Source organism: Megascapheus bottae, chromosome X, assembly GCF_031878675.1.
Source record: "Megascapheus bottae isolate mThoBot1 chromosome X, mThoBot2.hap1, whole genome shotgun sequence".
Taxonomy (NCBI): Eukaryota; Metazoa; Chordata; class Mammalia; order Rodentia; family Geomyidae; genus Megascapheus; species Megascapheus bottae.
Genome location: NC_143547.1, coordinates 10,915,019 through 10,929,862, shown reverse-complemented (window position 1 = coordinate 10,929,862; position 14,844 = coordinate 10,915,019). Strand labels below are relative to the sequence as shown.

At 42.1% G+C, this 14,844-nt stretch overlaps 1 non-coding gene across 1 annotated transcript; it reads left to right on the top strand.

Moving 5' to 3' along the window:
• Positions 1–8,127: 8,127 nt before the first annotated feature.
• LOC150040475 (U6 spliceosomal RNA) lies at positions 8,128–8,233 on the top strand. The gene has a single exon (XR_016533912.1). It is a non-coding gene; the product is annotated as a U6 spliceosomal RNA (small nuclear RNA).
• Positions 8,234–14,844: the final 6,611 nt, after the last annotated feature.

Below are 14,844 nucleotides of genomic sequence, written 5' to 3'. Positions count from 1 at the left end.
GGCTTTTTTCTATATATGTGGTACCAAGGAATTGAACCCAGGTCTTTGTGCATGCTAGGTAAGCACTTTACCACTAGGCCAAACTCCAGGCCTTTTTCAATTTTTTAAACCTTTTAAACATTTATAGGTTCATATTGTAGTCCTAGCTACTTGAGAGGCTGGGCTTGGGAGGATCAAGGGTTCAGGCCAACCCAGCTAGAAAAGCTCTTGGGGCTAGGAATGAGGCTTAGTGGTGGAACGTTTGCCTAGCATGCATGAAGCCCTGAGTTGGATTCCTCAGTACCACATACACAAAGGCCGGAAGTAGCACTGTGGCTCAAGTGATAGAGTGCTAGCAAAAGAAGCTCAGGGACAGTGTGTCCAGGCCCTGAGTTCAGGACCCAGGACAGGCAACAAAGAAAAAAGCCCTTAACACTTTGTCTTTCTAGAGCGAAGCTGCACACAGTAGTATGATTCTGTCATCCCATCAACTAAGGGGAGCCTAAAGAAGGCAGACCACAGCACCAGTACGTGCCAGAGTGGGAAAACCCTGTCCTAGCAAAAAGCAGGGATGAAAGCATGGGTCTGAGTTCAAACCCAAGACTGCCAAAAAATATTTTTTTTAAGATATCCTATCTCAAAAATAAGCCAGAAGGCTGGAGGTATGACTCATCCATGAAGTATCTGTCTAGCAGGAACTGGCTTTGAGTTCAAAATCCAGTACTTCAAAAAGGAAAAAAAACAACCTCCCCCCACCCCCCAAAATAAGAAACCCAAGCCAGTATTAATCTACACTAATTAAAAGTTTGGTAGTGCATGCCTATAAACCCAGATAGGAAGAAGGCAAAGGTAAGAGAATTTTGGCCAGAGGCCAGCTAGGACAAAAGCAGACCAGAGAGAACTTAACCTGAACAAACAAACTAAAAGCAAAAAGATTGAGGTGTGTCTCAAGTGGTAGAGATCTTGCCTAGCAATTACAAGGCTAGGAGTTCAGTCCACAGGACAAGAGATACAGAGAATCCAAATTGAGGCACTGAATTCAAACCTTAATACTGCCAAGAACATTTTTTTTACAGTCCACATAAGTGAGATCATATAGTAATTGTCTTTCTGTGCCTGACTTATTTCACTTTAGTGTAAGGTCTTCCAAGTATAATTAAGTTCTATTTTATCCTCTGTATTCAATTCTGAGAACATGAACAACCAGGATAATATGCTTTTCCATTTCCTGCAATAACATTTACTTTTACTCTTTCTTTCTTTCTTTCTTTCTTTCTTTCTTTCTTTCTTTCTTTCTTTCTTTCTTTCATTATCCTGTGCTTTGAACTTAGGGCCTGGGCATTGTCCCTGAGCTTTATTTTGCTCAAAGTTAGCTCTCTGTCACTTGAACAACAGCTCCACTTTCAGCTCTTTTCAATAATTAATTGGAGAAAAAGAATCTCACAGACCAGTCACTGGTGGCTCATGCCTGTAATCCTAACTGCTCAGGAGATTAAGATCTAAGGATCACAGTTCAAAGCCAGCCCAGGCAAGAAACTCCATGAGACCCTTATCTGCCATTATCCACCACTGTGGCTCAAAGAAGAAGAGCACAAGCTTTGACCAGAAGAGCTCAGGGCAGGGCCCAGGCCCTAAGATCAAGCCCTATAGCCAACAAAATAAATAAACAAATAAACAAACAAACAAATAAATAATAAAAGAATCGGGCTTTCTTGCTGTTGCTGGATTTAAAATATGATCCTCAGATCTCAGCCTCCTCGGTAGTTAAGATTACAGGCCACCAGCACCTAACTAACATTCCCTCTTTCTGGTATACCACTCCATGGATTTTGAACACCACCACCCTTGCATAGCATATTATGTCCTCAACACAAAAGCAAAGGCATTCAGATGACCTCCAGAGTATAGGAAAGGTGAGGAAAGAATCACATCTCACCCACCTACAGCCTCTAGAAAGAATCAACTCTGCCAAAACCTTGACCACTGATGCTGGACTTGTGGCCACCAGAAATGCAGTAAGGAGTATAAGGCTTAGTTACTGAACCAATAGAAAACCAATACACATCCTTTAGTAAGTATTGCCTTTTTCTTTTTTTTTTGCCAGTCCTGGGCTTGAGCTCAGGGCCTGAGCACTGTCCTTGGACTTTCTCAAGGCTAGAGCTCTACCACTTGAGCCTCAGCACCACTTCCGGCTTTTTTCTATGTATGTGGTACCAAGGAATCGAACCCGGGTCTTCGTGCATGCTAGGCAAGCACTTTAACCACTAGGCCAAACTCCCGGCCCAGTATTGCCTTTTTCTATGTCATACAGAAGGAATGATAGTTTTGCATCTTTTGGATTTGGCTTTTTTCGTCTAGCAAAGTGCTTTTAAGATTCATCCAAGTTTATGTTATACATATTTTCCCACTGTAAAGATTCATGGTTCTGGGCACCCGTGGCTGCCACCTATAATCCTAGCTACTCAGAAGGTTGAGATCTGATGAGCACCATTCAAAGCCAGCCCAGGCAGAAAAGGCCACAACACTCTTATCTCCAATTAAACACCAAGAAACCAGAAGTGGAGCTGTGGTTGAAAGTGGTAGAGTTATAGGCTTGAGCAAAAACAGCTTTAGGGACATGGTCTTGGCCCTAAATTCAACTTTAACAAATGCCAAAATGATTCAAGCAATATTTGAGTGAATCTAATCTTTCCTTTTGTTGTTTTTTGATGGTTTCTTGTAGGTCCTGGGGCTTGAATTTGGGCCCAAGCACTGTCCATGAGCTCTTTCCCTCTAAGATAGTTCTTTACCACTTGAATCACAGCTGCACTTCTGGTAATTGAGAGGATAGTTGGAGATAATAGTCTCATGGTGAATTTTCTGCTCAGGGTAGCACTGAACTGCCATCTTGACTAGCTTAGGATTATAGGTGCGAACCACTGGCACCCAGCCCCAATCTTTCCTTTTGATTGCTGACTAATATTCCATTGCACATAGTGCTACAGATTATTTATGCATTCATCTGTGGAAAGACAGCTTAGTTGTTTCTTTCTCTTTTTTTGCCAGTCCTGGGACTTGAACTCAGGGCCTGACCACTGTCCTTGGGCTTTCTTCAAGGCTAGCACTCTACCACCGGAGCCACAGCACCACTTCTGGCTTTTCTATTTATGTGGTAATGAGGAATTGAACCCGAGTCTTCGTGCATGCTAGGGAAGCACTCTACCACTAGGCCTAACTCCTGGCCCCAGTTGTTTCTTTTTTTTTATGAACATGGCTGCTATAAACATTTAAATTCAGGTTTTGGTGTGCACACAAATTTTTAATTCACTTAGTTATTAAAGAAAACTTATAGCACATGGAAACAAAAAATTAAATATTATTACTAGGGAAATAGATTAAGAAATATACACAAAAATTATTACAAGGTTTCTACATGTGTATGTGTGTGCACGCATGCATGTGCGTATGGGTGCTTGTGTTTGTGTGTGTGTGTGTGTGTGTGTGTGTGTGTGTGTGTGTGTGTACTGGTATTAGGACTTGAACACAAGGATTGTCCTTCAGCTTTACTTCAAGGCTGGAACTCTATCACTTGAACCATAGCTTCACTTCTGGCTTCTAGCAGTTAAGTGGAGATAAGAGTCTTGTGGACTTTTCTGCCTGGGGCTGACTTTGAACTCTCAGATCTCAGCTTCCTGAGTAGCTAGGAATACAGGAATGAGCCACTGGCACCTAATTTTGTTGCTGGGGTGTCATACAGCATGTGAGAGGGCTTGTGGTTTTCTAGAGCAAATGTTAGAGTTCCATGATTTAGAAATGAGAGGAATAAATTCAGAGCTGAAGCCTGGTGCTGGTGGTTCCTGCCTATAATCTTAGCTACTCAGCAGGCTGAGCTATGAGGATTATGGTTTGTGATTCAAAGCCCCCAGCAGAAAGGTCCATGAGACTCTCATGTCTAATTAACTACTCTGAAAAAGCTGAAAGTGGCATTGTGACTTAAGTGGTAGAGTGCTAGCCTTGAGCACAAAGAGGCTCAGGGACTGCACCAAGGCTCAGAGCTCATGCCTAGGACTGGGAAAACAAACAAAAAACAGATTGGGGAAGCTTAAGACTTATGGGAAAGAATTGGTGAACATGCATTACATTCACAAACTGACACATTGAATTGAAATACCTTTGTACAACTACTTAAAGAAAATTGTTTTAAGATTTAAAGAGGCAGGTACCAATATTTCTTACCTGTACTAGCTACAAAAGAGTCTGAGAACTGAGGATCATGGTTCAAAGCCATCCCAGGTAAGAAAGTCCATGACACTTTTTTTTTTGCCAGTCCTGGGCTTGAGCTCAGAGCCTGAGCACTGTCCTTGGACTTTCTCAAGGCTAGAGCTCTACCACTTGAGCCTCAGCACCACTTCTGGCTTTTTTCTATGTATGTGGTACCGAGGAATCGAACCCCGGTCTTCATGCATGCTAGGCAAGCACTTTAACCACTAGGCCAAACTCCCGGCCCCGACACTTTTTTTTTTCATGACACTCTTATCTCCAATAAACTACTAAACAAAGTGATGCTGTGATTCAAGTGGTACAGCAGTAGCCTTGAACAAAAGGAGGTTCAGGGATAGTGCCCAGGCCCTGAGTGCAAGCCCCACCACCAACCAAAAACCAACAACAAACACCAGAAGTAGAGCTCTGGTTGATGTGGTGGACTACTAGCCTTGAACAAAAGAAAACCCAGGGACAAGGCACAGATTCTGTGTTCAAGCCCCTAGACTGGCAGGAAAATCAAACAAACAAACAAAAAAACATTATTAAAAAGAAACGGAAAGGGCTGGGAGTTTGGTCTAGTGGTAGAAATGTTTGCCTTGCATGCACAAAGCTTTGGGTTCAATTCCTCAGTACCAGAAGTGGTGCTGTGGCTCAAGTAGAAGAGTGCTAGCCTTGAGGAAGCTCAAGGACATTGCCCAGGCCCTGAGTTCAAGCCCCAAGAAAAGAAAAGAAAGGAAATAAAAGAAAGAAAAGAAAAGAAAAGCCAGGAGACAGTGGCTCACACCTATAATCCTAGGTACTCAGAGGCTGAGATCTGAGGATCAAGGTTCAAAACCAGCCCAGGCAGGAAAGTCCTGAGTCTCATTTCCAATAAACTATTCAGAAAGTGGAACTGTGGCTCAAGTGGTAGAGAGCTAGACTTGAGCAAAACGAAGGTAAAGGATAGTACTCAGGCCAAACCCCAGGTGCAAGCCCAGGACCAGCAAGAAAAAAAATGGAAAGAAATAAAGGAAAGGGGGCCGGGAGTTTGGCCTAGTGGTTAAAGTGCTTGCCTAGCATGCAGGAAGAGCCGGGTTCAATTCCTCGGTACCACATACATAGAAAAAAGCCAGAAGTGGTGCTGAGGCTCAAGTGGTAGAGCTCTAGCCTTGAGAAAGTCCAAGGACAGTGCTCAGGCCCTGAGCTCAAGCCCAGGACTGGCAAAAAAAAAAAAGAAATAAAGGAAAGGGAAAAAATTATCGTAAAAAGTTGAACAATGTGGGAAAATGACACTTATGATGTTATTTATAGTATGAATAGAAAAAATGACAGAATACTGAATTTTGTGGTTTATTTTATTGAAACTCATGCACCATTAGCACTGTAGGCTATGAAAAATTGAAACTTACTAATTTTGAGAAAAACATGAGAAGGGGTAAAAATGTTCAACAAGTAATGTAGCCATTACATGATGAATGTAACTGCAACCCCTCTATACATCATCTCAATGATAAAATAAAAAAAAATAAAAATTACTTATTTGGGGGCCGGGAGTTTGGCCTAGTGGCAGAATACTTGCCTAGCATGGACAAAGACTGGGGTTCAATACCTCGGTACCACATTCATGCAAAAAAGCTGAAAGTGGTGCTGAGGCTCAAGCGGTAGAGCTTTAGCCTTGAGAAAGTCCAAGGACAGTGCGCAGGCCCTGAGTTCAAGCCCAGGACTTGCATAATAAATAAATAAATAAATAAATAAATAAATAAATAAATAAATAAATAAATAAATAAATGCTTATTTTGAAGCTGAGCCTGGTGGCACCCACCTAAGATCCTGGCACTTGGGGGAAGCTATGGTTGCAATATGGTGAGTTTCAGGCCAGCCTGAACTACACAATGAGATACTGTCTCAAAATGATACAAATGTATCTTCCCCCCCAACAGATACAAAGTCATGCTTCTTCTGATGAGTTTTACTTACACAAAATAAAAATAAGTCACTTGAACAAAGATATGATCAAAGGGCTCCTTAAGAAATCAGACTTGTGGAGGAATAATTCAGATCTCTCTCTGTGTCTCTCTCTGTCTCTCCCTTTCTCTTTGTGCCAATTGCAATGGCTTAAACTCAAGACCTGAACTCAGGGCTTGAACTCTTTCCCTTAGGTTTTTTAATCAAGACTGGCATTCAGCCAGGAACTGGTGGCTCATGCCTATAATCCAAGCTATTCAGGAAGCTGAGATTTGAGGATTGCTGTTCAAAGCCAGCTCAAGCACAAAAGTCCATGAGACTCTTACCCCCAAATAACCACCGGAAGTGGTGCTGTGGCTCAAGTGGTAGAGCTCTAGCGTTGAGAAAGCCCAAGGACAGTGCTCAGACCCCGAGCTAAAAACCCATGACTGACAAAAAAAAAAGGACTGGTATTCTACCACTTGAGTCACAGCTCCACTTCCATTTTTTTTTTGCTGGCTAATTGGAGATAAGAGTCTCATAGTCTCATAGACTTTCCTGCCTTGACTGGCTCTGAAATCTCAGCCCCCTGAGAAATCAATAACAGGTCTCTTAATATCTAAAAAGCTTGTCAAGCTGACTGCCAAATGTATAACAAATATTTGTTGGGCTGTGTACTGACAAGATAGGCTTTCTCAAATTGATGTCTCCTTTTCATGGGTGCTAACAAACAAAGCAAACCTCATGATCAACAAACCTCCAAGCCCTACAGGACCATGCCCAAGGCCCAGGTGTACATGCTAGGTGGCCACACACAACTGTACCCCAGGCAAGGAACATTAGCCTTGAGAAATTCAAATCATCTTTTTCAGCAAGCCTCCTCTTTGTCCCAAATGGAGATATCACCTCATCTCTTACAGAAGCTCCTTGCAATGTAGCCTGAGAAACAGCCCAGGTAAACAGCAGTCAGACCTTGCATTCTTTGCATACTCCAATAGAATAAGAAGGGGGACAAACACTTCAGGCCATGGGACATTGTGTCTCTCAACCATATTATTATGCCCGCAGAGAAAATCAGCCATGTCTCCTTCCACGTAAGGTAGACATTGAAACACGGAATATCTCTCTCTCCATCATTGCCTTTCAGAGGTTAGAAGGCATTTGCAGATGGTATCAAGAAAACAGTGCATAAACCAGGCCTGACTCTTTTCTCTATTAACCAGTCAGTCATAAGGGAGTTCTTCAGAAGGCCATAGACACCTGGGTTAAAGGAGAGGGAAACCAGTGGGAACAACAGCAGTGGAGACAGAAGTACCCATACATGCATTTTCTTTTCTTTCTATTTTTTGCCAGTCCTGGGCTTGAACTCAGGGCCTGAGCACTCTCCTTGGACTTTCTGAAGGCTAGAGCTCTACCACTTGAGCCTCAGCACCACTTCCGGCTTTTTTCTATGTATGTGGTACTTAGGAATCGAACCTGGGTCTTCATGCATGCTAGGCAAGCACTCTATTACGAGGCCAAACTCCTGGCCCCCCATTTGTGCATTTTTCCCTTCTACCCTCTGACCACCTGAGATCCAAATGTACTCACAAGCATGGTTGGGCTTAAGTGGAAGACTGCTATTGACATCCAACCTTGGTCTTCATGGCCTAGGCCCATTTTCTTCTGTTATCCTGATCTTCTGCCCACGGTTTGCATGGAGGAAAGCATCTCAGAAGTGGAAGAGTAAGAAAATGGGTTGATATAGTTCCTTCCTGGGCACAGAGCAGGGAAAGAAGGGTAGAGAGAGTGTGGAAAGGACCAATGGAAGATATCCCATGCAACCCATAAATGGCATTGATGTCATTGGTGTGGTTTTCTAGACCATTAAGCCATTCTTGGAAAAGTTCCAAACAAAACACACACTCCTTTCAATTTACATAGTAGTTCCATTCCTGGAAAATTCCATGTATATTAAAACCATACAAAAATACTTTTGAGTTAGGCTTGCTTCAGCAGCCATATACTAAAATTGGAATTATATAAAGAAGATAAGTGTGGGTTCTTCCCACGAAGGACATTCAAATTTGTAAAAGCATTTCATACTTTGGAAAATAAGTTTTTAGCTAGGCAACAGTGGCTTACAACTATAATCCTAACTTTTCAGGAGGCTGAGATCTGAGGATCATGGTTCAACGCCAGCCCAACGTCTGAGAGACTCTTATCCCCAAATAACTATCTTCTTCTCCCCCCAAAAAGCCAGAAGTGCAGCTGTGGCTTTAGTGGTAAAATGCTTGCCTTGAGCAAAAATGCTCAGAGACAGTACCCAAGCCCTGAGTTCAAGTCCGAGGGCCAGCACAAACACACAAGTTTTATAAAAAGGAATGTGAGGGACCAGGAGTTTGGCCTAGCAGTAGAGTGCTTGCCTAGCACACACAAAGACCCAGGTTCGATTACTCAGTTCTACATACATAGAAAAAATCCAGTAGTGGTATTGTGGCTCAACTGGTAGAGCTCTAGACTTGAGAAAGTCCAAGGACAGTGCTCAGGCCCTGAGCTCAAGCCCAGGACTGGCAAAAAAGAAAAAAAAAGGACTTTTGAGTTTACATGTAAAGCAAGGTTAAGTTAAAGCTCAGATAATTGCAAATTGATTCTTCATATATATATAAATGTCTGGAGGATATTTGAAAAATTATTTAATATGTGGAAAGAAGTCTTCCTGCATGAATGTCACTTGTTACTGGGTGCTGGTAGCTCACACTTTCAATATTCGCTACTCAGGAGATTGAAATCTGAGGATCAGAGTTTGAAGCCAGCCCAGGAGACTTCTTTGTTTTGTTTTTGCCAGGCTTGGGGCTTGAACTCAGGGCCTGGGCACTGTGCCTGAGCCTCTCTGTGCTCAAGGATAGCACTCTCTACCACTGGAGCTACAGTACCACTTCTGGCTTTTTCTGTTTATGTGGTACTGAGAAATTGAACCCAGGGCTTCATGTATGCTAGGCAAGCTCATTCCCAGCCCCCGCCCAGCCCAGGAGACTCCAATTAAACAGCAAGACAAAAAAAGCCAGAACTAGAGGTGTGGCTCAAGGAGAAGGGAGAGAGTTCAAGGCTATGAGTTCAAGACTCAGTGCTACATCCCTCCACACCCCCAAAAGAATGTCTCATGCATGAAGTACAAACAACATTCTTGGTTCCTATCTACTAAATGCCAGGAGATCCCCTCAAATGACTAAAATATTTATGTTTGCAAAGCATATCCCCGGGGGAGGACCTGCCCCAGTGACACTCATTCACCTGATGTAAAAACATTCAAATAGTCAGAATGTGAGTGTGATACTTCATCTACTTAACGTGTGGAGCTACACTGAAAGGAAGAATCAACTCAGTTTCTCAGACCTTATCCAATTAAACATACAGGCATCTCTAGCCAAAACCTTGCTAGCATTTCTGGTAAAATGTAATTGTGAATTGAAAAAATGTTTGATTTAGTCTAAAGCAAAAGTAAGAAAATGGATGTGCTACTCTAAACTTCATAATGAACTAGATAAAAGTTTAAAAAAAAACTCACATTTCATGTCCCTGGAAATTGTATTAAGCTTTCATGCTTTTCTATCATTAACTTTTATATTTTAGGTAATTCATGTGCATTACATAAAATTAGAAAATGTAAAACGAAGGAGCACATTTTCTGGAGCCTAGGGACATGGCTCAAATAGTAGAATGCCTATCTAGCAAGTATAAGACCTTAGTTCAAATCCCAGTACTTCCAACGACAACATTTCATGGTAGAATAATGCTTGCCTCTAATGATGGCTACAATCTAATTTTTGGACCTTTTTTGTAATTTTTTTTGTCTGCTGTGGGACTTGAACTCTGGGCCTAGGTGCTGTCCCTGAGCTCTTCAGCTCAAGGCCACCACCCTATCCCCTTGAGCCACAGGGCCACGTCTGGTTTTCTTGTGGTTAGAGATGAGAGTCTCATGGACTTTAGTGCCTGGACTGGCTTTGAACCTTGATCCTCAGATCTCAGCCTCCAAAGTAGCTAGGATTACAGGAGTGAGCCACCGTGCTAACACCCCACCACTTGAGCCTCAGCACCACTTCAGGCTTTTTTCTATGTATGTGGTACCGAGGAACTCCCGGCCCCTATTAACTTCTTTTCCATCCTTATGCCATCTCTCCTTTACTCTTCTACCTTCCTAATAGTCCTCCTTTTACATGAGAGGAGACACTTGTAATCCTAGAAATGTGAAAAAAGGGGCCCTGGAATTTGGCCTAGTTGTAGAGTGCTTGTCTAGCATGCACGAAGACTCAGGTTCAATTCCTTGGTACCACATACATTGAAACCTCAGAAGTGAAGCTGTGGCTTATCTGGTAGAGCGCTAGCCTCGAGGAAAGCGTAGGACAGTGATCAGGCCCTGAGTTCAAGACAGAGGATTGGCAAAAAAAGAAAAAAGGCCGGCATGGTGGCTCACGGACGGCGGCTCACGCCTGTAATCCTAGCTACTCAGGAGGCTAAGATCTGAGGATCAAGGTTCAAAGCCAGCGCGGCACAAAAGAATATGAAACTCTTATCTTCAATTAATCTCTAGAAAACGAAAAGTGGTGCTTAACTCAAGGGTAGGGTGGTAGCCTTGAGCTGAAGATCTCAGGGACAGTGTCCAGGCCAAGTTCAAGACCCATGACCCACAAAAAAAGAGAGAAAGAAATATGAAGAAATAAAGCCCGAAAATAATACATCTGTTTCCTTGTCCCTTCTTCATCCTCTTTAAAGGAGAATAATTTTTTCATTTTCATTTGTCTCTTAGAGGTTTTCTCACTTACGTAAACTATATCCCCGAAAGCACTTCATCCAGCTGGAATCTAGTGGCTCATGCCTGTCATCTTAGCTACTCAGGAGGCTGAGATCTGAGGATTGTGTTTCAAAGCCAGCCCAAACAAAGAAGTTTATGAGACTTTTTATCTCCAATTAAACAGCAAAAAGCTGGAAATGGAGTTGTGGTACAAATGGCACAAAAGCTCAGGGACAGTGTCCACATCCTGAGTTCAAGCCTCAGAACCAGCACAAAAAAGCACTTCATCCATGGGAAATTTCTACTCATGCTCCAAGGACCAAATAAAAGTGTTTTGTTTTGTTAAAAAAAGATATCAATAGGCTATAACCACAAAAATGAGAGTTATGTGCACTGTGGTTACAACCTATATTTTAAAATTTTTGAATCCCTGTTATTTTGTCTATGAAAAAAAAAGATTAGTCTGGTCTTTGGAATCACAAGAAACCGGAGAGCTACAACCTAGGTTTCATAATGCAACAAGATTCTGTACAAAACTCTGCTCCAGTCAGAAAGAAATAACAGAAGGATATGCCTGGGGGGGATAATACAATGTTTATCAAAATGAACCCCAGGAAATAGAAATGAAGATTTTTTTCCCCCTTTGTTGTTGTTTTTCTTTTCTTTTTGTCCTCTTTGCTTATCTGTCTTTGGGAGGCTAACAGTGACACAGAAATGGAGGGACAAAGAATGATCAAATGCAGCAGTGGCACTCGCTAGATGGCACTATGTTGAACATGAACTGTACAACTTGTGGATGGGAACAGGAGGGAAACACTGGGAGAGTGCAAGGAAGGGGATGACATTGTTTAAAAAGAAATGTACGGGGGCAGGGAGTTTGGCCTAGTGGTAGAGTGCTTGCCTAGCGTGCATGAATACCCAGGTTCGATTCTTCGGTACCACATACATAGAAAAAAGCTGGAAGTGGTGGTGAAACTCAATTGGTAGAGCTCCAGCCTTGAGAAAGTCCAAGGACAGTGATCAGACCCTGAGCTCAAGCCCAGGACTGGCAAAAAAAAAAAGAGAAAGAAATGTATGGTCAAGAATACGACGACTTAATTGTATGAGAGTTTGTCTAACACGCATGAAGCCCTGAGTTCTACTCCTCAGTAGCACATAAACAAAAAAGCTGGGAGTAGTGCTGTGACTAAAGTGGTAGAGTATTAGCCTTGAGCAAAAGAAGCTCAGGGACATTGCCCAGGCCCTAAGTTCAAACCCCAGGACTGGAAAAATTTTAAAAAAAGAGAGAGAGAAATGTACTCAGTACCTGACTTATGACATGGTGACCCTTCTGTGCATCACCTATACAATAACAATAAAGAATTTCAAATTAAAAAGAAAGAGATAGTAATTGAGCCCCAGGGTGAAATCTTTGCACCAAGGAGGCAATGGTAAGAAGGTCAGGAATTCCAAGCCAGCCTGGGCTACATAACCAAAGCCTGACTATAAATACATACATACATACATACATACATACATACATACATACATACATACATACATACTAGATTGGAAAAGACTAATAGTTCATTGTCTAGAAAAGAAAGTCAGACAGAAAGAGCAGAACCAGGCATAGTGGCTCACGCCTGTAATCCTTGCTACTGAGGAGGCTGAGATCTGAGGATCATGGTTCAAAGCCAGCCCTGGACACTAAAGAACCTGAGATTCTTATCTCCAATTAATCACTAGAAAATGGGAAGTGGGCCTGTGGCTCAGCATTAGGGCAGTAGCTTTGAGCTGAAGAGCTCAGGGACAGCGCCCAGAGTTCAGGCCCCATGATCCCCACCCCCCCCCCCAAAAAAAAGAGAAAGAGCACACCAGCAGAATTCTCTCAAAGTGTTATGGGTTCAACAAGCATGATACTTTCAGGGGGCGTTTCAAAAGTTTTTGGGTACTTTTTGTGACCCAGGAAAACTCAAAAACATTCAGGATAAGTAGAATTTTCAAAACCAAACGAGAATCTAAGAGCCTGTGGCTCATGCCTGTAATCCTAACTACTAATGAGGCTGAAATATGAGTTCATTTCAAAGCCAATGCAGACAGCTAAGTCCATGATTCTCAATTTACCACCAAAAAGCTGGAAGTGGCACTGTGGCTCAAGTGGTAGAGTGCCAGCTTTGAGTGACAAAAGCTAAGGGGCAGGTTAGAAGTTCAGGCCATAAGTTCAGTGCTCAGGCAACTTAATGTAAGTTCAACTGCAAATACTCACAAAACAAAAACAAAATCACCCAAAAGACAAAAGGCATTACCACTAAGAAATGAAAACTAAATTTCTACCAGCTAATAACTGATTGTCTGAAGAGAGTAGAATATTATTTAATATAATTTTATTACTATTACTAAGGTTTTGTGCAGAAGGATTACTATTTCGTAAATGAGGTAATGAGTCCATTTCTTTTTGTGGGGATGTCACCCCCTTCCTTCACTTTTCCCCAGGTTCACCTTCACAGCGGAATATATTTTTTTGGCTGTTCTGGGGCTTGAACTCGGGGTCTGAGCCCTGACCTTGGGCTTTCTCAAGCCTAGAGCTCTACCATTTGAGCCACAGCACCATTTCCAGCTTTTTCTATGTTTGTGGTACTGAGGAATCAAACCTGAATCTTCGTGCATGCTAGGCAAGTACTCTACCACTAGGCCAAACTCCTGGACCCTGGAATATTTTTTTTAATTTAATTTATTTTTGTTTTAGAGATGTTATATGGTGAGGATACATTTGTATATATCACATTTCCTTTCCATTGTGTCATCTGTTCCCTCATGCTCTCCCATTCCCTCCCTCCCATCTCCACCCACGAGTTGCATAGTTTACTTTCATCAATGAACAATGCGCTCCACTGCTGCATTTTTTCACCCTTTTATTCCACACGCATAGATGTACACGTGAATTCACCGTATATAAGGTAAAGAATACAGAGTCATAAAAAAGAGAGTCCTGGGCTGGGAGTTTGGCCTAGTGGTTAAAGTGCTTGCCTAGCATGCGTGAAGACCCGGGTTCGATTCCTCAGTACCACATATAGAAAAAAAGCCAGAAGTGGTGCTGAGGCTCAAGTGGTAGAGCTCTAGCCTTGAGAAAGTCCAAGGACAGTGCTCAGGCCCTGAGCTCAAGCCCAGGACTGGCAAAAAAAAAAAAGAGAGTCCTTTCCATATTTTTGGAATTCCTTTCAGTATGTTTATTATTTTTTATACATATGAAGAGGCTCTTAGATATTGGACCTTTGTGATTCTCTCCTAAGACTATCCTCTTTTGGTCTCACTGGGAATATTTAGAATCCTGTGTAATTTGTCATATCCCAATGTGTTTTACATCTAACTTCCACTTATCTGAGAGAACATGTGCTGTTTGTCTCTCTGAGCTTGGCTTGCCTCACTTAACATGATTTGTTCTAGTTCCATCCATTTGTCCTGGTACTGGAATATTTTTAAGGGGAAAAGAAGAAATTATTATCAATCTAGGATTTTACTCCTAGCAAAATAGAGACATTCATAGGCACACAAAAAATAGACTTTGCCACTCACAGACTCACCAAAAGAAATAGTAGAATCATACTGATTTCTGACACCAGCCACCATTAAGTAAGTCCACTTTATTCTGTCTTTCTCCTACTTGTAACAACTAAGGTTTACTAGGAGGATAAGGAGAAAGCAAGAGGTGAGGTTAATCTGACTGTAATATACGCACCCGTGCAATAACAAGGTGAAACCACTTTGTGTAATTAATATTCAATAAAAAAATGAAAAAAGTAGAACAATGAAACCTATTGAAATTGTTTTAAGCTGGGTGCCAGTGACTCAGACCTGTAATCCTAGCTACTCTGGAGGCTGAGATCTGAGGATCGCAGTTCAAAGCCATCTGGTCATGAAAATTCCCTGAGACTCTATCTTCAATTAAC